Raw genomic sequence first — 26,690 nt, forward strand, 5'->3', positions numbered from 1 at the left:
GCCCACCATACAATCTGGGATAACTTATTAGTTTTTTCCAGAAAAGGCAAAGGTCAGAGCTACAGGAGCTAGGGTGCCATGCTGAGCCCAGAGAAAATTATAAAGGTGTCCAGGCTTGTTTGCAAGGTCCCCAGCTCCCTCATCTCTTTTTCCTTCTGTTTCTTCCAGCAAGCATTTCTTATGGACAACTGAAAGAAATTTAAAGAGAAAAGTATAGAATAATTATTGACCTCAAGGAGCTTTCAGCATGGCAGGGAAGATAAGATATGTACATATTAAATACTAGGGAGAAATCCAAATGTGGGATGAAGGTAATGCATAACTAACAAGTGCCAACTATGGTTGAACCCTGATATGGTTTGGCTGTGTCCCCACCCAAAATCTCATCTTAAATTGTAATCCAAATCGTAATCCCCACACGTTGGGAGAGGGACCTCATGGGGGGTGATTAGATCATGAGTGCAGTTCCACTATCCTGTTTTCATGGTAGTGAGTAACTTCTCACAAGATCTGATGGTTTTATAAGGGGCTTTTCCCCGCTTCACTCTGCACTTCTCTCTCTCACTGCCATGTGAAGAAGGACGTGTTTATTTCCCCTTCCACAATAATTGTAAGTTTCCTGAGGCCTCCCCAGCCATGCAGAACTGTGAGTCAATTAAACTTCTTTTCTTTATAAATTACCCAGTCTTGGTACTTCTCTATAGCAGCATGAGAATGGACTAATACAAACCCTTAGCTGTGCTAGTCCTTGTGGGAAATTCTTGACATGTATATGTTAATAAGTAAGCAACACTCAGAAACAGCCCTTGTAACTTCCTTTCCCATTCTGCACATGAAAAAAATGGAGGCACTGAGTGCTCTAAAACTTGTCTACATTCACACAGTTGATACAATGTAAGGTAGCCTCACAATGAACCATACACACGTCCTAGTATTTACACCACTATGTGGACATTGCCTCTTAAATCTCCTCTTAAATCTGGGCTGATTCTATGGCTTGCTTTTGACCAATAAGACTACTGCAGAAGGGGGCCAGGCACAGTGGCTCACACCTGTAATCCCAGCACTTTGGGAGGCTGAGGCTGGTGGATCACTTGAGGTCAGGAGTTTGAGACCAGCCTGGACAACATGGTGAAACCCTGTCTCTACTAAAAATACAAAAATTAGCTGGGCATAGTGGTACATGCCTGTAGCCCCAGCTACTTAGGAGGCTGAGGCCAGAGAATCATTTGAACTCAGGAGGCAGAGGTCGCAGTGAGCCAAGATCATGCCACTGTACTCCAGCCTGCTGGGCAACAGAGTGAGACTTGGTCCCAAAAAAAGAGAGAGAGAGTATTGCAGAAGGAGTGCTGTGTGACTTCTGTGGCTAGACCCTAAGAAGCTACACCTCTTAGAATACTTGTTCTGAGGACAGGCAACCTACAGAATGGGAGAAAAATTTTGCAATCTACTCATCTGACAAAGGGCTAATATCCAGAATCTACAAAGAACTTAAACAAATTTACAAGAAAAAAAAAACCCCCATCAAAAAGTGGGCAAAGGATATGAACAGACACTTCTCAAAATAAGACATTTATGCAGCCAACAGACACATGAAAAAATGCTCATCATGACTGGTCATCAGAGAAATGCAAATCAAAACCACAATGAGATACCATCTCACACCAGTTAGAATGGCGATCATTAAAAAGTCAGGAAACAACAGATGCTGCAGAGGATGTGGAGAAATAGGAACACTTTCACACTGTTGGTGGGACTGTAAACTAGTTCAAGCATTGTGAAAGTGTGGCGATTCCTCAAGGATCTAGAACTAGAAATACCATTTGACCGAGTGATCCCATTACTGGGTATATACCCAATGGATTATAAATCATGTTACTATAAAGACACATGTATACGTATGTTTATTGTGGCACTATTCACAATAGCAAAGACTTAGAACAGACCCAAATGCCCATCAATGATAGACTGGATTAAGAAAATGTGGTACATATACACCATGGAATACTATGCAGCCATTAAAAAAAGGATGAGTTCATGTCTTTTGCAGGTATTTACACCACTATGTGGACATGGATGAAGCTGGAAACCATCATTCTGAGCAAACTATCACAAGGACAGAAAACCAGACACTGCATGTTCTCACTCACAGGTGGGAATTGAACAATGAGAATACTTGGACACAGGGTGGGGAACGTCACACACCGGGGCCTGTCATGGGGTGAGGGGCAGGGGGAGGGACAGCATTAGAAGAAATACCTAATGTAAATGATGAGTTAATGGGTGCAGCAAACCAGCATGGCACATGTATACCTATGTAACAAACCTGCACATTGTGCACATGTACCCTAGAACTTAACAGTATAGTTATACACACACACACACACACACACACATACATATACATATGTGAATACTTCTTCTGAAGGAATCCAGCTACTATGTAAGAAGCCAAGCTATAGTGAGACTGACATTCTATGAGGAAGCCCAAGCTAGCCCCATGCAGAGGCTGTGTGGGAAAAGAAAGATGCCTGAACAGTCCTAGTCCTCAGTTCTAGCCATCCTCACTGAGATATCAGACATGTGAGTAAAGACTCCATACTTGACACAAGCCCAGTAGATCTTTCAGTTGAGTACAACATCAATTAGTCACCATAACCAAAGGAAAGACCCCATTCAGGAACCACGCGGCTAAGCCGAGCTAATCTACAGAAACATCATTTCTCATGGTTCTGGGCAACAGACAACCAGACCTAACTGGTAAGATTTGAATGTGAGTGTTCTAATGACAGAATTAAAAGCTTGGTCACTGTGTCACACCAGCAGTTGGGTAGTGTGGACCACTGTGTGATGTTCATGAGTTTGCCCACCTCATCCTTTCTTCTCTCCTCTTGGAGAACCCCAAACAGGTTTGCTCCTTCATTCTGATATTCTGGCCTGTAAGAATGGTGTTCAGTTTGTGAGCATGTGTCAGGGTAGCTGTGACCCTGCCTAGCTCCTGTGTATCAGCATTCATGAAACAGGTCTAAAACACTGCAGAGAGGGCAGGGCAGTCTAGACGGTGCCTGTCCTGAAGAGAGTTTGCCATATTGTTAAGACTCTGTCCTGAGTATCCTATTTAGACTTCCATCTCTCTGGTGTGAGTCCTGGACCCTGGTCTCCACTTTTAAGCTCATACTCAACTCTCCCTGCTTCCCCTCTGAATCCATGGAGGTTGGGCGATTGAGCTCTGCTGGTACCTGATTTTTCTTGGGACCTAGGCAGGTGTCACTCTGAGCTCAGATGAATTTGTCCAGAGTCTGACCAATCCCTGGACCTTTGATCTATACTGGCCAGCCTACCAAGAACAAATTCTTGCCTAAGCTTTGCCTTGTGGTCTATTCTGGCATTGGGATTTCCTAGCCTCACTAGTGCCAACCAAAGATGCTGGGTCCCATGACCATTAAGGTAGACAAATGATGACAATAGCTCAAAACATCAGGCTGTTGTAGCTGCCCTCAGCAAATGCATTTTGTCAGAGTCAAAATCTGTTACTAATAAATGAAACTCTTGTTATAAAATTTCTGACATCCTTACATTGTGAGCTAAGCACTTTGATGAGCCTCTTTTCAAAATCCCTGGACCTTCTACCAGGTTGGATGATCACTTCCACCATGTATGTATATCACTGGCTTGATCTTCCCCTCACTGTCTCCATCACCAAGATTTTATTGAAGTTTGTTTTTTCAGGGCTTGAAACAACAACAAAATTTCAGTTGGAGGAATGAAGCTGTAACAAAGGAAAAAAATATTTCTCCCTCTTCCTCTCAGCTGTTCAGAGCTCTCTTAGCCCTGAGAGCTCTGAAAGAAAACCCCAGTTGGGAAACCTCTCTCCCAGAGATAACATGGGATAAGCAAGTATGCATAACCCAGGGGAGGTATCTTCCTGGAGACTCCTGGCTCTGACTGTGTCCCACTGAGGAAATCACATGGCCAGGAGCAGGAGCACCAATCTAGAGCCCACACCCTGAGTGTCACTTCCAGACTCTGTGAATTCCAGCAATTTCCTTAACCTCTAAGGCTAATTTCTTCCTCTGTAAAAGAGGGTTACTGGTGTCTGTTGTAAAATTCAATGAGAAAACACTTTCAAAACTTTTATACATAATACTCAGTAAATGACATCTATTAGCAATAGTAGTATATACGGTAGTATGTCAATGACAGGAATATGTTCTGAGAAATGCCTCCTTAGATGATTTTGTCATTGTGCAAGCACCATCGGGTATATTTACACAAACCTAGATAGTACAGTCTACTACACTCCTAGGCTATATGGGGTAGCTCATTGCTCCTAGGTTACAGACCTATGCAGCATGTTACTACACTGAATACTGTAGGCAACTGTAGCACAATGTTAAGTATTTGTGCATCTAAACATATCTAAACATGGGAACTGTACAGTAAAAATATAGTATAAAAGATTTTTAAAAGGTACGTATGTATAGGGCACTTAGCATGAATGAGGCTTGGAGGACTGGAAGTTGTCCTGGGTGAGTCAGTGAGTGAGCAGTGAATTAATGTGAGGGCCTAGGTCATTACTGGACTCTCCTGGTAGATTTTATATACTTGGTACACTTAGGCTACACTAAATTTATTTTTTTAATTTTCCTCAATAATATATTAACCATAGCTTACTGTGACTTTTTTCTTGATAAACTTTTGTTTTAACTTTTTACTCTTATAATAACACTTAGCTCAAAACACAAGCACATTATACACCTGTAAAAAATACATTCTTTCTTTATATCCCATTCCATAAGCTATTTTCTATTGTAAAAATTTTTTTCTTTTACTTTTTCAACTTTTTTGTTAAAAACTAAGACACAAACACATACATTCGCCTAGGCTTACACAGGGTCAGGATCATCAATATCACTGTCTTCCCCCTCCACATCTTGTCCTACTAGGAGGTCTTCAGGGGCAGTGACACACATGGAGCTGTCATCTTCTATGACAACAATGCCTTCTTCTCGAATAACTCCTGAAGGACCTGCCTGAGACTGTTTTACAGTTAACTTCTTTTAATAAGTAGAAGGAGTATACTCTAAGACAACAATAAAAAGCATAGTATAGTGAATATATAAACCAGTAATATAGTTATTTATTGTTATCAAGTATGATGTTCTGTACAAAACTGCATGTGCTAGACTTTTACACAATTGGCAGCACAGTGGTTTTTTTTACACGAGCATTACCACAAACACATGAGTAATGCATGGCCCTGTGACAAGATAAAAAAAAAAAATCACCCAAACCTTTTCAAGAGGTCATGACCTAGCAGGAGAAACAAGAGAAATATAAGTATTAAAATTATTTTTAAATGAAATTTTCAGCTCCATTATACCCTTATAGGACCACCATCACATATGTGGTCCATCATTGACTGAGACGTCCTATAAGGCACAAAACTGTACTCATTTTTAGATTTTTAATTGATATAAATTTTCAATATTGGACCTCAAATTGTATCTCCAGATTCAATATATATAAAATACAGTAAGCTTTCTCAAATCAGATTTTATTAAGGCCTCACAAAACCACTATCACAACCACATTTTTTAAAAAATTAAAATGAAATATGGAGCCATGCAGTAGCTTATATTACACCAATTTTGAGAAAAAGAATTTGAGATTTAGAACGAGCAATGATTTTGTTAAGGTGGCATAATCCCCTGAAAAAGAAGGCCACGTTTGAACCCTATCATCTGAACTTGAACTCTAAGCCCATGCCCCTCCGCCCTGACCTTGCTAATGTAATGGTTCATCTGTCCATAAACAGGTACTTGTTTAAGTACCTACTTTCTATCAAGTTCTAGAAGAGATACAAGATAGGAAGAAAAAAATTACCCAGGCCTTCTGCTAAAGAGGTCATAATCTAGCAGGAGAGATGGGGGATATATAAGAATTAAAATTATTTTTTAAATTAATTCAGAAAACATTACTAGATTGTGTGCCAAAGTTAAGATTTATGTAAATTCCAAAACAAAATGTAGGATAGATATGGGGAGCTATATGTCAGGGACTCTTCAGGAAAGTATAAAACATTCAAATTAGGAGAGCTTTTTTTTTTTTTTTTAAATTATACTTTAAGTACTAAGGTACATGTGCACAACCTGCAGGTTTGTTACATATATATACATGTGCCATGTTGGTGTGCTGCACCCATTAACTCGTCATTTACATTAGGTATATATCCTAATGATATCCCTTCCCCCTCACCCCTCCCCACAATAGGCCCTGGTGTGTGATGTTCCCCTTCCTGTGTCCAAGAGATCTCATTGTTCAGTTCCCACCTATGAGTGAGAACATGTGGTGTTTGGTTTTCTGTTCTTGCGATAGTTTGCTGAGAACGATGGTTTCCAGCTGCATCCATGTCCCTACAAAGGACACGAACTCGTCCTTTTTTATGGCTGCAGAGTATTCCATGGTGTATATGTGCCACATTTTCTTAATCCAGTCTGTCACTGATGGACATTTGGGTTGATTCCAAGTCTTTGCTATTGTGAATAGTGCCGCAATAAATACACGTGTGCATGTGTCTTTATAGTAGCATGATTTATAATCCTTTGGGGAGAGCTTCTTTATGGAGAGTTTATTACCACGGGGCAGGGAGGGTGAAGAGGAAACAGAAGACCTAGTGCAAGAACACAGGGACAGTAGCAGTGGAGTTGTGGCCAGCCTCAGGCTGAAGGGAGGAGGAGAGGGAGGAGCTAGTGACTCAGAAAGGGAGAGGGCCTCATGTAGGGCAGACCACAGAGGAGGCAGGGACCTTACAGTGGCAGATGGAGGTGATCCCACTGGAAGGAATGAAGAGGGAAAATAATTTATCCCTGCTTAAGTCTCTCCTTATTGGCCCAAGCAGCCAGAAGCCAAGGGGCTCACATGCCCATTGACATAATTCATACAGGGCATCCTGCAGGTTAGAGGGCAGAGGGCAGATGGGGAGTGGATCTGGAGAGCCATGGGAGATATGAGGCATGGGGGACTCTGAATTGTAGATGGGATCTGAGTAGGCAGGGATGGAAAGCATCACATCAGGAGCCAGTGTTTGAAGGCAGGATAAAGGTGTGAGTGAGACCAGTGGAAGATGGTGGTTGGTGAGAAACCTGGCTGAGGTATACTGAATGGGCTTGGTAGGAGAAGAGTGGGATTTGAAGTTGGGCCAAACATTCATTTCTTGAATTACAGGTTAAATTTTCAGCACTTAGTAGAATCTCAATGAATCATTTTTTTTTTTTTTTTTTTTTTTTTTTGAGACGGAGTCTCGCTCTGTCGCCCAGGCTGGAGTGCAGTGGCGCGATCTCGGCTCACTGCAAGCTCCGCCTCCCGGGTTTACGCCATTCTCCTGCCTCAGCCTCCCGAGTAGCTGGGACTACAGGCGCCCGCCATCTCGCCCGGCTAGTTTTTTTGTATTTTTTAGTAGAGACGGGGTTTCACCGTGTAGACCAGGATGGTCTCGATCTCCTGACCTCGTGATCCACCCGTCTCGGCCTCCCAAAGTGCTGGGATTACAGGCTTGAGCCACCGCGCCCGGCCACAATGAATCATTTTTAAAGAAATACATCAATCCCACCATTAAATACACGGGCATGAGAATCAGGAATGCCAAAAAGGAAGGCCTCTGGAGATCTACATGCAGAGAGGAGTGTTGTCGGTGAACTGGGAGAATAGGTTTGGTGTCTTTCACACATTTTCTTCTTCCTGGCCTTTAGTTTTGAAATCTCTGTCCCATTCTTCAGTTAGAGCCCAGTGAGGTCCAGGAGATACATATTTCCTTCAAAGAGAGTCTAATTCCAGACTTTTCTCCTTGCCTTATCTCAAGCACCAGTCTAAGACATTTCTATTAGTATTACTTAGGGGGAGGGCCTCTGGATGTGGAGAGTACAGCAGGGCAGAAAAGAGCAAGGGAGGAGCTAAGTAAAAGAGCAAGGGAGGAGCTAAGTAAAAAAGCAAGGTCTCCAAACTCTAGCAGAGGCTGGCCAAGCTGATGCACTGCTGCCATATCCCTGATCCAAATGCTCCCTCTCCCCAAACCCCACATTAACACTCAGGGCTGGTGCTCTCTACTATGAATGTAACAACAGGGAAAAATCTACCTTGTTCATGTCGGCCACCATGGGACCTTAGGCTGATACCAGTAAATAGTCATGGAATGAACAAAGAGTGAATTGGAAAAAAAAAAAAAAATAGGAAAGGAGAGGTGGAAGTGGGGAAGAAAACATTCTCAAATGCCCCAAACTCATCAGTGGGGATGTCCTTACTGACCACCTGTGTCTCTCCAGAACAATACAGGGCACTGTTGAAAGACACGAGAAGAGGACATACTCCAGCTGAGGGACAGGACTGTGTCAAAAGGCCATCACCAAGTAGAACCATCAAAGGGTAGGCTAAACAACACAGAACTGGTCATAAGTAGAGAATGAATGCACAGAGAGCAGAGGTCAGGGGAGTGGTGAATCTGAGTGGCTCAAAGGGTAGGCTATGTTTCAATAGGATGAGTGGACGGAGAAAGGTTCCCAAGTGAAGGGAACAGCGTGAATGAAGACAGGAGGTCAGAATAAGCAAGGCTGGTGTCCAGAATATTGCAGAGATAGCATTGCTAACTCTCCCAATTCACATCACAAATATCAACACCTGCCCCCGTACCAGGCAAGGCACAGGGGATCCGGGGATTAGGGAGAGTCTCTGCTCTCCATAAGCTGTAGGGTTACTTCCAGCTCTGAAAGTCTAAAAGTGATGATAAACTAGCCAGACTTCTTACCCCAAACAAACACTCCTTCCAGAGAATTCTGGAATTACGGTAGGCTGGCTTCTACTCCAACATCCCCAGAGAAGGTCATCTTCATCCAGTCTTAGACAATTTTAATTGATACAATTTCTGGCCAGATGCAATGACTCAGGCCTGTAATCCCAGCACTTTGGGAGGCCAAGGCAAGAGGATCACCTGAGATCAGGAGTTCGAGACCAGCCTGGCCAATGTGGTCAAACCCTGCCTCTATGAAAAATACAAAAATTAGCTGAGCATGATGACACATGCTTGTAATCCCAGCTACTCGGGAGGCTGAGGCAGGAGAATCGCTTGAACCCAGGAGGTGGAGGTTGCAGTGAACCAAGATCATGCCATTGCACTCCAGCCTAGGCGACAAGAGTGAAACTCTGTCTCAAAAAAAAAAAAAAGAATTTCTATTATACAACAACTGAAATCATTCCCAAACAATGTTGTTTTTGTGATGAAAACCATCATGATTATGATCATGCCTGTCAATCTCTCCACACCCATTCCTCTCTGTGGATTCTCTCCCAGGACTCCACAAGGATGCTGGGACCACCACCCTCCTGGGAGGATCTGTGATGACAGCCTCTACTCTTTCTCAGAACAAGGCCCCAGGTCTGCTCCAGCCTTAGATTCTCCCAGCACTCTGGGCCTCTGTGTTTCAGTCATGGCACAAAGGCCACCTAAGGGTCCAGTCTGGTGGTACAGTACACATTAAATGGCCAGAACCATCACAAGAAACGTCCAGGTGAATATTACAGGAACTCCCACCCACAACTGCTCTCCTTCTCTCCCTATTGACACAATCCTTTGAAAGCTGTGGGGAGTAGAAAATTGCTTGCTTTCTGTTAATCAAGGACACTCTTTAAGATGCTTAAGTACAATACTGTTTAAAAATGGGCAGTTTTATATAAAGGGAAGAAAAAAAGTACAGCAGGAATGTACAGTATATCAGATTGAATTAGTTTTTCATGCCACAACATGTAAACAAATCTGTTTAATTAGAACACCTTGTTTTTATTACATTCTGAGCAATTTTTCAATGATGAGAAAGCAAGACAATGGGGAAGAGATTCTAAAATTTCCCAGGGACACCCAGAGATCTTCTCTACTTTCCCTGATGAGCCCAGCTCCTGGGGGGTTCCCTTGTATTCTCCAGAAGTGCCCCTGGCACCTCCTCTTCCCACTCGCCCACACCGCCTTCAAAATAACAACCTCCAATTATAGAGACGTCAACAAATTTTATGCACAGAAGGGAGAAGAGACGTGGTCACTGACGATGAAAGCTTGGAACCCCAAGAAATGAAGAGCAGGAAATCCTCAAAGCCCCCAAGGCTCCAAAAGAGATGAGTGAGCCCTGGACTGGAGGCGAATATCTGGTTCCAAATCTGGTGCTAGGGAGGGCTCCAGGCTCACTTCCCCAGCTCAGGCCCCTGTCTCCTCAAGAGGCAAGCCCACTCTATGTAGGAGAGAGCTTGACTGAGTACCCTGGTAGCCCCCACATTAGCGATTCTGTGCTTCAGACCTACACACATGCCTAATACATGGCCAGAATGTCATAAGCAACATCCAGGTGAGTATCATGAGAACTCCCACCCACAGCTGCTGGGTGGGAGTTCACGTGATATTCACTTGGATGTTGCTCATGACATGGCATGTTGTGGCATGATTTTCACAAGGACATTCTCCTGTGCTTCAGACCTACACACACGCTTGATACATAAAGGCCTAAATCAAGGGATCTGAGAAGAATTAAGGAAGCAGCTAGTTGCCCCTCACCCCACGCAGAGCCCAGAGGATGCCCTGGCCTCTCCACATTCTCTGCTGTGGTTCTCTCCTCCCCAAAGTGAACACTCTCGGGTCCTTACATACACCCACGCTTCTCTCCTCACCCCCACCATTGCACTCACACCTGCAGGGGTGTATGTGTTTGTATTTTTGGTTTCTGGTTGGTTTCCTAACAAGCAGAAGATTTAAGCTTTTAATCCATCTGTTGGGTGCAAAGCATAATATATTCTGGGAGTGGATTAGGGGACTAAATTTGGGAAATGTGTTGTCAAAATGTGGATTTGCAATGCAAGCTTATTGATGAGGGTGTCATTTGGAGTCTGAAGGCCTTTTTGGAGTCTCTGTGTGACGAGGGTTGAAGAGTAGTAGAGCAACAGGTGTACAGAACTCACCCTCCACAGAATAGTAGAGATGGAAACATTTCTTTGCAGGATGCCCCAATCACTACTTTCTGGCTTCTTCTTTTTCTCTTGTTTCTTCTCTCATATAGTGGGACCATACACATTTCAGGATCCCTCCCCTCCATAGTACCACCCTCAGGATACTGACTTATATTTAGTTTCACTCAGGAGGGATATCTAATAATAAAACAGAAATCTCAATTTCTTTCTTGGGTATGCACATTTTAAGGATGATCAAAGTCTTATGTTCTTATGGTGGTGGGAATGTGGGCACCAATCAGTATTTAGGGATGATGCTAGGAGAGACAGAACAGGAGACTCATCTCAGGGACCCAGAAACAAGCACCCCCTGGTGGCATCTCATTCATGTGACACCTAGGATCATTAGAGAACAGATATCTTCCTCTGCATGGAAGTGGCCAAAAATAGCCTCAGTTTGTTTTGTGACTGACGCTATTCCCTGTAACCCTACCCTGTGTCACGTGCCTGAACTGAGGCAATGGGTGAATGTAGCCAGGAATTCAGGAGTCAGCTGCAGACTTGGGATAGGTAAGCAGCAGGGTAACAGGCTACGAGTGTAGGTGAGACTAAGAGATGAGGAGGTGGGGATGTGTAAGCGTAGGAAGTCATCACTCTCTCATCCAGGCAGGGCTGCTGCACCACAGAAAGCCAACATGGTCCTCAGAGAAAACCGACAGCAATGTAGGAGGCCCATCCGCAGCATCCCTGACTGGTAACTACCAGCCTCTAGTAGACTATCTGCAGCAAGGGAGAGCTCACCACCTCCCAGGGAGGTGGAACACCTGGCTCTAGGTATGGACTGAGTAGGCAGAGGAGCGAAGACTGGCCGAAACTCACTTTTTATAGAATCTAAATGCAACAGTAAACTAGGGTGATTGGATTCCAGCCTCCACACTATACATTTGATACAGAAGGTTAGGATGAAATCTCCCCATCAGACCCACTTTGGCCTTGTTCCAGCTGATGTAAAGATGAGGTTGAAATGTCTTTTTGTCTGTAGGCTTTGGTCCTAGCTGACTCCATCATCCCCCATCTATGTATTGCCAAGTGTTAACCCACCTGCTGTCCTGCTCTAGACAAGTGCTTAGTGCACTGAAACATAGGAGAATCCCAGTCCTTGGCCTCAGAAATGTCACAACCCACATGGGGGAGATGCAGAAAACGCATTCAGAACATAGAGAGCATGGGAAGGCCATAGGAAGGGATGTGGATGCCAGTTCAGGAAAGTTTTTTTAAAAAAGATCCTTTAGTGGGAAGCCATAGACACTGGAGACCCCCACTCCTCCCTGTGCCACTGCACCTAACATGCTTCTGAGCAGGGTATTTCGCACCTACCCATTTCTCATTAAAGCCCCTTAAGTTGTCGACCTCACTTAGCCCCTTCTCCCATGGTTGGTCCCAATTTGTCTCAAAGTAACCTTGGTGTTTTAAAACAGAATTTGTCTTATTGCCTCAAGGACTAATGTCAGGGAGCCCAATCCTGCTTCCTCATGGGCCTATCTCTGCAAGAAAAAAGAAAGAAAAGAAAAACACAGGAAATGGTTCAGGGTTCCATATTTAGAAAACAAAAAATGTCCTGGTACTCCCATCCCCTGAGTGGAGAGTTGACAGATGACAACAGAGGAAACACTAAAGCTAACGATGGGACTGAGGCTACAGTGGGGCTTGATGCAATTGTTGGATAAGAGAGAATCATAATGTAATAGATACCCCTATCTGGGTAAGGAACACCAGGAGTAAGAGCAGGAAAATCTTGGCCAGTTCCTTTGGTTGTTTCCATATCACTGTTCTTTATCCTTTTCTCTGCTGCACTATCAATTTTTCACTCTTACTGTATTATTACCATCAGCACATGAACATGCCATTATGTCTGCCATTAAATGAAACTCACATGATAGTGCTTCTCTCTCTCTATTGGCCCATTTATTTGTTCCCCTTTACAACAAGCCTCCTCAGAGGGCCACCTACACCCTCTCAAATTACTCTCCTCCTTTTCTCTCTTAAACCCACTCCCATCCACTTTCACCCACACCTCTCAACCAGAGCTGCTATTATCATAATCCTTAGTGACCTCCACATTACTGTATCCACCTGCCGTTTCCCAGTGCTCATGGTATTCAACCTACCAGCAACATTTGACAACACTGGCCAACTCCCAGGGCTCCAGACTCTCTAAATGTCCAGTGCTCTGGACTGTTCCTTGGTCCTCTTTTCTATCAACACTCACCCTCTTGCTGATATGACTAGGATTATATACTTTGAATGCTGTTTCAGGATCATGAATCCTGAATTCATCTCTCCGGCCTGGACTTTGCCCCTGAATCAGAGTTGTGTATCTCCAAGTGCCTATATGATGATCTCCACTTGAGTGTCTAAGAACCCTCTCAAACTCCACATGTCCAAAATTGAGCCCCCCGTTTTGCCCCACCCCAATCCTACTCCACTCATAACCTTTCTCATCTCAGCCACTCAGCCAAAAACCTTGGAGTCGTCCATGACTCCTCTTTTTCTGTCATACTCCATAGCTAATCTGCCAGTAGATTATATTGGCTCTAGCTTCAAAACACCAAAATCCGAGACACTTACCACCTTTGCTATCACCCCTGCAAGTCTTGTCAACACTCCCTTCCTTCCTGGATTACTCCTGCAGTCTCCCTTCCCTCCTTGGAGGTGTTCTTAATGCAGAGGCCACAGGGATGTTTTGAAATGTAAGTTTCTTGCCATTTGATTTAAGAATCATGTCATGTATCAGTTTAAAACCTTCCAGTGGCTCCCCTTCCACGAAGAGCAAACTGAAACCCTCACAACAGCTTATAAGACCCTCCCTCCCCATGACCTCTTTGACCTCAGCTCCTATTACTCTCCCCCTCACTCATCACCTCCAGTGACACTATCCTCCTTTCTGTGCCTCAGACACTCTCTGCACCCCTACCTTAGGGCCTTTGTTCTGGAGTTCCCCTGGTTAGAATGTTCTTTCCCCCAGTGTCTTCTTGGCTCACTTCATCACCTCCTTTCATGCCTCTGCTCTCACTTTCTAAGGAGACCTACCTGACAATTCAATGTAATCCTGAGCCTGCCTGCCCCATAGCCAGTATGCCCAATCCCGTTACTTTCCTCTGTATTTCTTTCATAGCACACATCGGCATACTCTATCATTTACTTATTTCCATGGTTTTTGTTTTTGTTTTGAGATGGAGTCTTGCTCTGTCACCCAGGCGGTAGTACAGTGGCATGATCTCGGCTCACTGTAACCTCCACCTCCTGGGTTCGAGCAATTCTCCTGCCTTGGCCTCCTGAGTAGTTGGGACTACAAGTGCGTGCCACCATGCCCGAATAATTTTTTGTACTTTTAGTAGAGACGGGATTTCCCTGTGTTAGCCAGGATGGTCTCAATCTCCTGACCTCGTGATTTGTCCACCTCAGCCTCCCAAAGTGCTGGGATTACAGGTGTGAGCCACCATACCCAGCCCTGTGTTTTTTAATGTGTATCTTCCCTTGCTGAAATATAGGCTCCAAACAAACAAGAATCTTTGTTTTATTCTCAAATATATGCCAAATACCTAGGGTGGTGCCTGGTACATGGGTGCTCAATAAATATGCACTGAATGAATAGACTTCCCTTTTACTAACCAAACATAGCCCATTTCACCCCCTCCTCCCAGCTAACAACTCTGTGAGTGCTGCTCTTTGGGATAACAAGTGTCAACATTTCTGACAATAGTAGTTATAACAACAGCTACGGTAGCTATAATTTATGGATTGCTTACAAGGTGTACAATCTACCAACCAGATGAAAGTGCTCAAAATATACTAGATGTCATGCTAAACTTTTAACAAGAACTTGTCTCTTATCTTTTCTAATAGTTCAGCAAGACAATGTGGTAAAATGCATTAATGAATCCAATATTTTACCTCTATCCCACCTGCAGCATCCATACCCTTGAAGTGTCCTTATGGTGAGCAGGGTAGACCTCTTCTCCCCTTGACTTTTAGTGTGGCCATAAGACTTGTTGTGGCCAATGATAAATGAATGGAAATGATAGCTTCCGGTTCCAAATCCAGGACTTAAGAGGCTTTGCATGTTTCCTCCTGCCTTCTTGCACTTCTGCCTAGTCCCTTGACAAGAACAAACCCTGACTGGGCTGCTGCTATTGAACGACCCATGGAGCAAAGCCACCCCAGCAAAACCCAGCCCAGATCAGATGCCCTCACCAATCTCCAGCCACAAACGCAGTAAAAATAGTGGCTGTTTTAAGCCACTGAGCTTTGGTGTGGTTTGTTTCACAGCAACAGTTAAGTAATAGAGATATTCCCCTATTTCCAATTTTAAAGGAAAGGAAAATGAGGCTTCTCAAAAGGAAGTAATCTACGCAGGATATCACAGCTGGCAAGCAGTGAAATCAGGGTGTAGCTTGGGTCTGGCCCCAGAGCCTGAGCACCAACCATTAGGTAACACCACCAACCCCCTTTTTGCTTTCTTTGCTCTTCTGTAGCACACGTTGCTTAGACACATTCTGAATTCCTCTCTAGATACATTCAGTTATTCATTCATACTTTCAAAAAATTAAAACTAAAAAAGTTGAGTACCCCATTGTGCCTGTAACTTGACAGTTGCTGGAAATGCTGAGATAAGATCTGAACTATGTAAATAGAAATGTAGCAGAAAAGGAGAAAACACAAAGTGTAGCTGGAGAGACGTGCCTGAAGGAAGCTGAGAACAATCACAAAGAAAGTGCTGGTAACAACAGTCGTCAAGGCTCCAAGAATGTAGACCCTGATGTGGCTTGGGGCACCCAGCTTCGGGCAAGGTGCTTGGGATGATTGGACAATTTCTATCCTGCGTGCTGGCAGAGTGCCACCCTCCCTCTTTTCCTTACAGATACTCCTTAACCCTCATGACCTTTTACTTCTCTCTGCTCTCAGAGTAGGACAAGAGAACCTAATATTATTAGTTACTGCCACTCAATGTTAAAAATAGACAAGCCATTTTCAGGCTTCATCAAAACAATATCATGATGAGTCACTTATTTTTCAGGATTGTGAGTATCCAGAAAATATTAAAACATTCCCAAGACAGTGAGACAGTTCTCAGCGTAAGGCAAATGTGATTCTTCATAAGAGTTTGTAGCTTGTCTGGTGTCACATGGCTAAAAAGTAGCATAAACCAAATGAGAGCTGGAGTATTTAAGGATGAAAGGATACAATGAGTGGAGAAAAAGAGCAGGTAATTCATTCACCTTGGGTAAGTTGGTTAAACTTTCTAAATCTCTGTTTCTATATTAACAAATTGGAAATGAGAATACCTGATTCATCAGGTTGTGGTGATGTTTACGTATGTTTTAAAAAAAGAGAGAGAGAGACAGAGAGAGCCCAAGAAGGTGTTTGGCACCAATCCACCGGCAGAGATCAATCATCATACCATCCATTCGACAAATATTCAGCCAATGTTTACCATGCCCAGGTTCTATGCTATGTCCCGGAAATGCAGTGGTACATAAAATGGACCCATTTCCTCCTCATGGAGCTCACAGTCTAGTAAGGGATACAGATAAGTAAAACTCACAGATACAATGCAGTGAGCCATGTGCTCTATCAGTCTACATGCAGGTAAAAGGGGAACGTTCACCAGTCGGCACAGTTTCAGACTTACAGTTCCCAAACCTGAGGCACTTGTCAAAACCTCAGAGGAGACATCAAATGGTAATGCAAAGGACATATTCATCAGAATCTACTCATCCTGTAACAAGATGGGAAAGACCATTCCTAACATTCTGAATTCTGAAACAACCACGGAATGGTGACTTCTAACCCAAAGGGAAATGGTCCTGCAATGGTAAAGCTCAATGAAATTAACTGGTCGCATCCAACCAGGGCTTACGAATCTGTCTCATGACATAGGATTCTTATCTGTTCCTTGTCCTCATTCTGCATTTATCTCACTCAGATATTAAATGCTTACTCCACAACCCCATGTAATCTTCATAACATCCCTGGTAAGTGAGTGCTATTTTTTATCCCCTTTTCACAGATTAATGAACTAGCACTTAGAAAAATTCAGTAACTTCTCCAAAGGTCACACAGCTTGGAACTGACAGGTAGGAACTCAGGGCTACGACTCAAACCCAGGAGCTCTTAAGCATCCAGGGCCCTGCTATCCCTTATAATGGGCCTGTCCGGTGGGGCAAAAGGGTCTCAAAGACATTTTGTAGGGTGCTCTTGCAGACTGAAGCCTGTATATAACTGTTCAGCTACCACAAACCACAAGACCAAATTGGGGTCACAAACATGAGGGCTGTGGACGATCTGTGCAACTTGACTTATTAGGGAAGGCTGTGAAATACAGTTAGGACTTCAGTCCATGCCTGGGTGAAGAATAAAAGCACCATTCGTTCTGTGATTCTTTTGATAAAGATGCATGTTCTGTGCACTAAGCTGTAGTTTATTTCTTATTAGTCTGCTTTTGTCCTCTTTCTTAGAACATCTTAGATGCATAAAGAAAGAAAACAACCAAGCTTGCTCTATTACTGTAATTACAGCAAGACGTGGTTGTGATTGAAGAGAAAACCACCTCAGGGGCTGGGGAAAGGAGGGACAAATGCCAAGGGAGTCACCCGTGCCTGTAGGAGGGCAGGTCGCAGGGCTTGCAAACAAAGAATGAAAGTTCTCATTACACAGGATTCTTATCTGTTCCTTATAGCAAGCCCAGCACGATCCTGACTTAGAAACTAGTTATTAGTTCATGATTCCATCTGTGCCTGGCCCTCCCAACAGGAACAGTTCTCTCTTCTCTGACCTCCCCTAACCTATTAACTATGCCTCTTTGGGGAGATTTGACATTTTCCATTTTTTATAATATTTATGCATCTGCAGGTTATTTCCTTGCTCAACTTTCATCTCTGTGTGGGCAGGGCTCTGTTTTGATGTGTCTTTGGGTCCTTCATAGTCCATGGTGCAACACATATGCCCAACAGACACCATACACCATACAATGTTTATTGATAAATGAAGATACAGCTCCATCCCTTGACAAAAAACTGCCTTAATCACAGTGTCTTCCTTCAAGGATCTGGAAAAATGAGGGGAAAACTATATTGTTCTCAATTCATACACAAGAAGGTCTGGCTCTTGGAAAATCCTATTTATCCAAAGATCAGCTGCTAAGATCAGCTGATGAAAACCACAGGCAAGACCTGAGAGGGACATCAAATATTTAGAATAAGAGACAATAATGAAAGAACACTGAGCCAGGTAAGCACCCCTCACCTTCCCAGCCATTGCCTGCTCCTTGCCTCTCCCAGTCCTTGCTCCTCTTCATTGTCCACTCCCAACCATCACCTTAGTTCAACCCTCACCAGCATTTAAGATACTCCAGCATTTAAGAAACTCCCTGACCCCAGGCACTTCCCTCCTTCTAACCTGTACAACATTTCTGGATTAACTTTCTCAAACTCTTGTTTGATCATATTGAGAAACGAATATACATAGTGGTTGAACGCAGAGCTTTGGACATGGCCAGATCTGGACTCAGTTCCAGCCATACTGCGTACTAAGCGGCAGTCATCTCAGTTATAAAATGAGGATAATAATAGCAGCTGCCTTGTAGGCAGGGGTGAGAATTAAATGAAATATTATGTATATTTACAGAGTACCTGGCTCCTGGCAAGCCCTACAGAGATGTCAAGGAGCAGGAAAAATTTTCCTACTCTCAGTCCTAAAATGGTCCTCAATGCCAGTGAGGCACTTTGCTGTGCCTGGCAAGCCAGGCCCTCCAGAATTTGAATGCAGTTGTCCTGCAGCCCTGACACTTCCAGCCCTGACAAGCGGACCTTTACTTCAGCCAGGTTCTCCTCACACTGAATGTGTGTGCAGGTTACAGAATGCTCGCCTCTCCCCACCAACCTAAATCCTATCTGGGTAGATACTTGGAAAACAGCCTTTAGGAGACCCTACTCAGAACACATTTTAAGACACAGTCCAGATTGATTCAAGAACTGCATGGTGTATGTGTATGTGTGCGTTTGTGTGTGTGTGCGCACACATGCATGCACGTAAACACAAAGGAAAAACAAAGTAAAATTATATTATTATGGCTAAGACCTTTCATGAATATGAGCAAAATAAAAATACACAAATAAAAAAGATGACTAGATTTGACCACACAAATGCTAAAAAAGTCTCTACGTTTGAAAACACACTATAAACAAAGCTGAAAAATAAAAGACCAAATCAAGAGGAAAAATATTTGAGCCATATATGCTAAATAAAAGATTAATAATTTATAAAGCACTGTTATTAATCAATAGGAGAAAATTAACCAATAGGAAAAATAAGCATTGGACTTAAAGTACCAAATCATAGAAAGAGAAGCCTAGATGATAAAGAAATATACAGGAAAATGCTACCCTTCTAAAAATTAGACAAAATCACAGTAAAGCCCAAAGTCTCACTTTGATCTCTCAAATAGAAAAGCTTCTTTTGTAACAATACCAGTAACAATTGGTATTGTCAAATCTGCAAATAAACATGGATTCACCCTGGCAAGATGAGCAGTGAGCACAACCTGCCCCTACAAGCCACAATGACAAGACACATAGAAGGTTTCTAAAATGTGTATAGCTTTTTACCAGTAATCCTAACTTTAAAAATTAATCCTAAGAGACTAGTCATCAATAAGCACCAAGATTTCTGCATACTTTCATCACAGTGTTCTTTGCAATAGAATAAAAAGGAACATCTTAAATTTCCAGTAGTATGATATTGAAACGTAAATATTAATGATATATTCACATGATAGAATGCTGTGCAACCATTCAATATTATATTTTAGAAGAACATTTAGGAGTTAAGGGAACTATTTGCAAAATATTATAAGTAAAAATGTTAGGTAGTATTCAAAATTGGCAATTTTCTATCTATTTCCAGAAGGGAAAAACTGGGGTAGGATACGCACGACAATGTTAAGTAGCTGTCTCAGTATGGAAGAATTACCAAAAATTATAATTTTATTTATTATCACTTATTTTCTCAGAAGAGATGAACATAAATTACACATAACCAAATGGATTTTACCCAGGCTTCAAAGTCAGTTCAAGGTCCTACTTCCTCCATCAAGTCTGCCCTGACTACTACAGACCTCACTGAACTACTCATCCTTCACACTCTCTTAGCGATTATTATCCATGTTATACAATCACCCATTTGATCAGATGCCTCTTTGTACTGCTGTCTAATTATTCTGGGTTTGAAAGTATTAATTCCTCCTACTAATATCTGGATCTACCTCACCCATGGCAGGTTGTATTTTCCAAGACGGCTGCAACAAGTTCTCCCATCCCACATACTCTTCTTACTGCTGACATGGACACTCCTCCTATGAACAGGCAGGGCTTATGGTCCCTGTTCTTGCATCTGAGTGGGCCAGTGCCTATGGCAAAAGTGATGCTATGTAAATTATGAGACCAGGATGTATAAAAAGGATAGTGCTTCCACCCAGTTCTCTTGTAGGTGCTCTTTTTTGGAACCCAGCTGCCATATTGTGAGGAAACCCAGACCACATGGAGAGCCCACTTGTAGGTGTTCTGGCTAAGACCCCAGATGAAGTTCCAATAACAGCCAGCAAAAAACACCAATATGCAAGTGAGAAAAGTGTTAAGCTGACTCCAAACCCACCATCTGCCTGCACACATAATAGACCCTGTTCAACAACTGCCTAGCTGAGCCTAGTCAATTGCCTGACCTTTGACAGATAATAACAATAAAATATTTGCTGTATTTTAAGTCAATAAATTTTGGGGTGCCTTGTTACATGGCAATTGATAACTGGAACTTATTCACACCAACTTTTTATCTTTACTGCCTCACAGATCCCCTCTCTGGACCACTTTCAGTCCTCAATCCCTTAGCTTTATAAAAACTAATCCATGTATATTTATTATACAAATGAATGAATGAATGAGAGGTCTAACCTTCATTTTATTCCTTAGATCCAAACTCGTACATGTCAAAAAGTCTTCTTAGTAACTTCCTCACCTAAGAGAACCAGAAAAAAATTTGTATACATCTGTGAACTTTGTATTTCCTTCTGTGTAATTCCTTTCAATTATATCCCTAACTACCCAGCATGCAGAATAATTTTACTTACTAAAAAAAGAATAGTGCATAAAACAAAAGGAAAAGTGAAGAAACTGACTTCTCTGGTTTGCCCTCTTCTCAGGAAGAAGCCCCTCCCTAGGAAAAGTTGGGCCCGCTTTGGGGCCTACCATATTGTTACCAATATGGTAACAGGATACTGATACCTTCCTACCCTCAGTAAATAGGGATACCAACTACAGAACTGCAGCCCGAAAGAGCAAACAGGCCTCGCAGTAAGCCACTATTACTATAGCCCTATACATGGTGCCAACCCTGTGGTGTGGTTTGAAGAGCAAAGGGTCTTCTCTATACTAACCCACCATGCCAGATCCAGCCATGGGTTAAGCATTTTCCTCTCCACTCTTTTTTGTTAAGAAAATCCCCTGGGGAGGGAGCACATATTAATTGTGCAACAGAATCAGCAGCAGTACTCTTGTTATTTTGCCTGACACCAACATTGCCTGAACGTGTTCATGGGAGTTTGTCCCTGGACTGGAGGTGGTAATTGTGCACAACCAAGGCAGGGGCTCATGGGTGAGGACGCCCACAGAAATGAGAAAATTAAAAGAAGGCAAATGCAGAAATTCCAAAATCGAGCTTATGTTTTATAAGCTTCTTATGTTTTACAATTGCACCAAAATTTTACCTGATGGGAACTGATTAAATTTGGTTGATTTTTTATTTTATTTTTTTATTTTTTGCTGACTTTGGTAATTAGCAAAATTGGGATTACCAGGACCTAGTGTTGCTCCCCTCATTTATGAGGCCTCAGAGACCCTCAACTTATCCTGGGCCATTTGGGTGTCATCAATGTCATGCACAAGAGTCATCCAGACATCAAAGTTCCTTTGCCTTAATGCTGTCATCTCCCCAGTTGGACCCAGTGACTCAGAAAGGCAAGGATGTCATGACTCACGGGAGGAAATAGGAAAGTAGAAGGACCTATTCCAAGCACAATCTTATATGAACGCTCTTCAAAGACAGCGGGATTGTCTCAGATCCTGAAAAAGAGTTTGATGATTGACTTTCTCATTCCTCCTCTCCAGACATTGTTCAAAGCATGGCAATGAGGAAGATTGGCACCTTTTTGAATTAATCTGACATTTTAGAGGTTGCTCATTTGTTTTGTGGCCACTCATATCAGCTTGAGTTTGTATCTCCACGTAACTTCTCTAGGATCACTAGGTGTCCCCCTAGAAAGACAGTGATATGGTGCTTGATATACTTTATTTGTTTTGACAGGACTGACCACAAGCAAAAGGTATTTTTGCTTTCCCCTTCCCAGAGGTAGATATTTTTTCTGCTGGTAATTTATTTTGCCAGACAAAAAAGTGAAGTTGATGTTTAGTTCCCTGGATTTCTCAACAAATTTCTAAGACTGAGCTACCTGCTACTGCCATCACCATCACTATCCCCACCCTGACCATGTGCCCACCTACTTCATTGTTCCCAACACCTAAACAGGTGAGCCTCATTACTTTCACTGTCTCCATGATTACTGCCAATTTATCATCACCATGAACATCATCAGAATGGCCTTCACAAACCCCAACTGGGAAAGGCCTGTTCCCACAGCTACAGGAATCTACATATTAAGACTTTCAAGCTCTTCAAGCTCGAGAGCTCTGGAATATACTAATGGAGAGAAACCGTATTGGAAAAGACCCCTGGGAGAGGTAGGGAGGTAAAGTGTGCCGCAGTCGCCTCTCAAAATATCCAGCAAGGAGCCATCGGGGAGCATGTGCCCATTCTTTGAACTCCCTCAAAGTACCTTTCATCTGTTCTAAATCCAGGATCATCTTTTGTACAAAGCTTGCTGTTTCTGGATAAATCCTTGGCCCTTGTTCAAGCCCTGGACTGTGTCAGGATGTTCCACAGACCCCAGCAGGAAAGCATTGCTAAACAAGCATTTCCAGCGGGACCACTTTCTCGTGACAGGGATTCCAAATCCCAGCCAGAGCATCTGCATTCAGAGTATCAACGACAAGGCAGTACCATTGCATTCTCATTTCAACTCTAATTTTCCTGGAGAAGGCCCCCACACCTCCACCAGGAGATAGTCATCAGTTGGTAGTTTCTTTCCTGAGGCACTCTATTTTCAGCTTCATATCATATCACGGACTCTCTTTCCATGCGGAGCAAGCTGATGAAACATTTTTCCTTGCCTAAGCATTTGCCTCATCTCTGACTCAAATCTCCAACCTGGAAATGAGGGGGAGAGCAAGCCAATATGGCTCCAAGGGGAAGGCGTCCTGCTCTGCCAGCAGACGGCACCTCAGTCCGGAGAATTGCTATGTGAGGCTAAGCTGATATTCTCTCCTCTCTGAGTCCCCATCTCACCTCCTGTTGTCAGAGAAAGAGTTTGGCACCATCTGCTTCCTTGGGTGTGGCAGAAGACTAATACTATTTTCCCAAGTGCATTTCCAAAATTAGATACTTTCTCCTGGTATTTTTCTTTCCTGGTTGTCAAATGATCCTTTATTGAAATATTTTCCTTTATAGATCTAAACTAGCTGGGCATTCCACTCCATCACTGTTGATGTCATCTATGATATCATGAAGGTGGTGGCCATCAACATTACAGCCCACAAACTGTGCAGTACTCTAAAACTCTTTCATGGTTCCAGAGTTCTCTAACTAAAGACTGGTGCTGCATCTGTTGGGCAATCTTGACAGTGTCATGAAAAGTGATACTGTCACTGTGCTTAATGTTTTTCTGCTTCTTTCTGTCTCTGGCTGGTTCCTTGGGGTCTTTGATGATCAGGACAGAGGCAAAAAGTACCACCTCACTCTAGACCTGTCTGTTCTGAATGGTCAGTTCCACTGTAATACTAAGACCATTCTAGTCACTGGTTGCTTTGGTGATATTATCACCAACCGTTTTTGAAGACAGATAGATCAAGGGGGTCAAGGTCAGACATGGCACCAACTTCCCCACTGGTGCACCTCAGGTACAGGCCTATAATCTTGTTGGAGTCAAACGTGGGCAGAAAGGTGGATGTGGCCAGTGTCAGACGAACCTGGATATGGGATGACTGAAGAAAGTTACACCTTGGCATCCTCCAAGCCAAAAGCAGAAAGCTCCCCTCACAGTTTTAAACAGTCTCTATCTCTTCATTGCATTTTCATTTAGTGTGTTTTCTAAGTCACAACCAAATTTGTGAGCAAAGAAAAGTGATTTCATTCCCATTTTACAGGTGAGAGAACAGATCTACAGTAGTATATAGCATCTCCTTCAAGGTCTTAGCTATCTGCATAATGGCCACTTTGGGGCTGGAATCCAGATGTTCTAACTGTTGGAGCTCAACTCCTCATACTTCCCACCCACTGGCCTGTGTGTAATAAATGTAAGTCACGAAACAAACCTGAAACCAGTCAAAGGGAGCATGAACATTATGAACAGATTGTGAAATCTGAGTGGACTATAAAAAGCAGCCATTCAAATGTGCCTCACACTCTACCGTGAGGACACTTTCACCCTAAAACACACAAGGCCCACAGGTTACTCAGAGACACAGATACCTCACCCAGGACATCTGTGCTGGAAGACGACTGAGGAGTCAGCTCCTAAAACACCTCCATTTTATAAATGAGAAGAGTGAGGCCCTGCAAGATCACTGACTAGTCAAGGCCACTCCAGGACTCAGACTTATTGGATGCCCGTTTCCAAAAGCTCTCCTTTCAGAACCTTCCTCTGCCTTATATGAGAAGGACATGACCTCCGGTAGAGGCCCAGGCATTTCACTGTGAGCCAGGAGAATTGGCTCACAGCCATGGACACAGGCAGAGTAACTAAACACCCAGCCAACCAACTTCAGAGGAACCAGGAGGAGGAGCATCTATAAAACCATCCCTTCAGCAGCCTGCCTTGGTGCATGAACTTCTGAAACAGGAAGAGTTCCCTTAACCCCCTCACAGGGCATGAGACAGGGGTGTGGCTGGCTTCTTCAGTGCCCCCTTGCTCAAACCCCTAGGGGGAGCAGGCAGACAGGCAGGTTGTGGGGAGCGTTTATGGGCTCTGACCCGATGGCAGCCTCTAGGGTTGAGAGTTTACAGCTCCTGAAGCCCCAGTGGACGTATGTTACAGCGCACTTTTTCAGTTTCGCCATCTGCAGGCGGTTTGTGTTAATCAGCTCAATTAGACCCTCTGCCTTATCACGAGGACAGAGGGCTTTCTGTATCCCAGGTTCTTGCCTTAATGTACTAGAAAACTCAGATCACACATGGGCTTGGAGGATGGATGCAAGGTTTTATAGAGTGGAGGTAGCTCTCAGAGAGGTGGATGGGGAGGTCAGAAGAGGGATGGAGTGGCAAGGTGGTCTTCTTCCCTCAAAGTCAGGTTGCCCAGCGGCCGGTCTCTCCCCCGACCAAGTTCCTCTTGGCATCCACATCGTTCCGCAATCCATGGCCTGCCAATGTCTGCTGGTGTGTTCTTTTGTTGGTGTGTTCCTCTCGACGTTCAGCTACCTGTGTGCATGCCCGCTAGGGTCTCAGGGTTTTTACAGCCACAGGATGGGGGGTATGGCGAGCCAGAGTGGTCTTGGAAAATACAATATTTGGGGGAAAAAAAACCAGGAGTTCCTGTCCTCACTTAGGTTCGCAGGCACGAGCTCGAGGGTGGCACCCTCGCCAGGGACCCCACCCATCTCTAGCCAGCACTCCTCTGCCCCCCACCTGCATCACTTCCACTGTTAGGTATCCAGTTCCGTGGATTATGGCATGAAGGACTGTGGTCCAAATGTAAAAAGACCACACAGGAGCATTGATACCGGGAGCAATTCGTAGCCATCAATACCTGATGTAACTTAATCAAATGATCACTAGCAGAGGGGAGGGCCCTAAAGAGACGGAACACAGGACAGGTGTGTTTTAACAAAAAGAAAAGGGAAGACGGTAGCCCCTGGCCTGAAACAGGGCTCCGACTAAGGAATGCTTAGTCTAAGCTCTGACTCCTCAGTCTGGAGGCCAGCCTTGGAAACCTGGGATCCAGAGGAAGGGAAAAGTGATGAAGATATATGGATCGAGAAACCTACTGCACCAAGTAGTAAAAACCCATGCAAGCTAGCTTAGTATTACATTTTTTAAAGTTTTAAAGAATGTATTGGCTTGTGAAACCCAGAGGTCGGAAGGTGCTCTGGCTTCGGGCCCAGCCGTCTCTCTTACCTGCCTGGCTCTAATTTGCCCTGAGCTGGCTGCATTCTCCTCAACGACAGCAAGCACAGTTCCGGGCTGCCCCAGGCTCACAGGCCAGCAGCTTGGCCCCTCCCAGCCTAAGGAGAGCTCCTTCTTTCCAAAGTGCAAGCAAGGCTGGCCTCTGATTAGCCAACCTAAGATCATGTGCCGGCTTTAACTGATCCTTGTGCTCTGATTGGCCAGGTCTAGATCACGAGCTTTCTAAAGCGCCATTAGACTGACAGCCACAACTTTCAATAAGGAGGCTGGTTTCGTCAGATCAGAGCCAATCACACTCCTACCTCCAATGCTGCCGCACAGTGGGCATCCCGGGAGGCCAGCCCCTCACTCAGGTGCTCCAGGGC

The 26,690-nt window shown here is 43.7% G+C and overlaps 1 long non-coding RNA gene across 1 annotated transcript; it reads right to left on the bottom strand.

The window, feature by feature from the left end:
- Positions 1 to 61: 61 nt before the first annotated feature.
- LOC117063845 lies at positions 62 to 26,437 on the bottom strand. Its single transcript, XR_004429117.1, has 3 exons — positions 26,317 to 26,437; positions 20,988 to 21,051; positions 62 to 188 (listed from the first exon to the last, which is right to left on the bottom strand). It is a non-coding gene; the product is annotated as an uncharacterized LOC117063845 (long non-coding RNA).
- Positions 26,438 to 26,690: the final 253 nt, after the last annotated feature.

The sequence above is a fragment of the Trachypithecus francoisi genome, unplaced genomic scaffold (assembly GCF_009764315.1).
Source record: "Trachypithecus francoisi isolate TF-2019V2 unplaced genomic scaffold, Tfra_2.0 Lachesis_group19, whole genome shotgun sequence".
Taxonomy (NCBI): Eukaryota; Metazoa; Chordata; class Mammalia; order Primates; family Cercopithecidae; genus Trachypithecus; species Trachypithecus francoisi.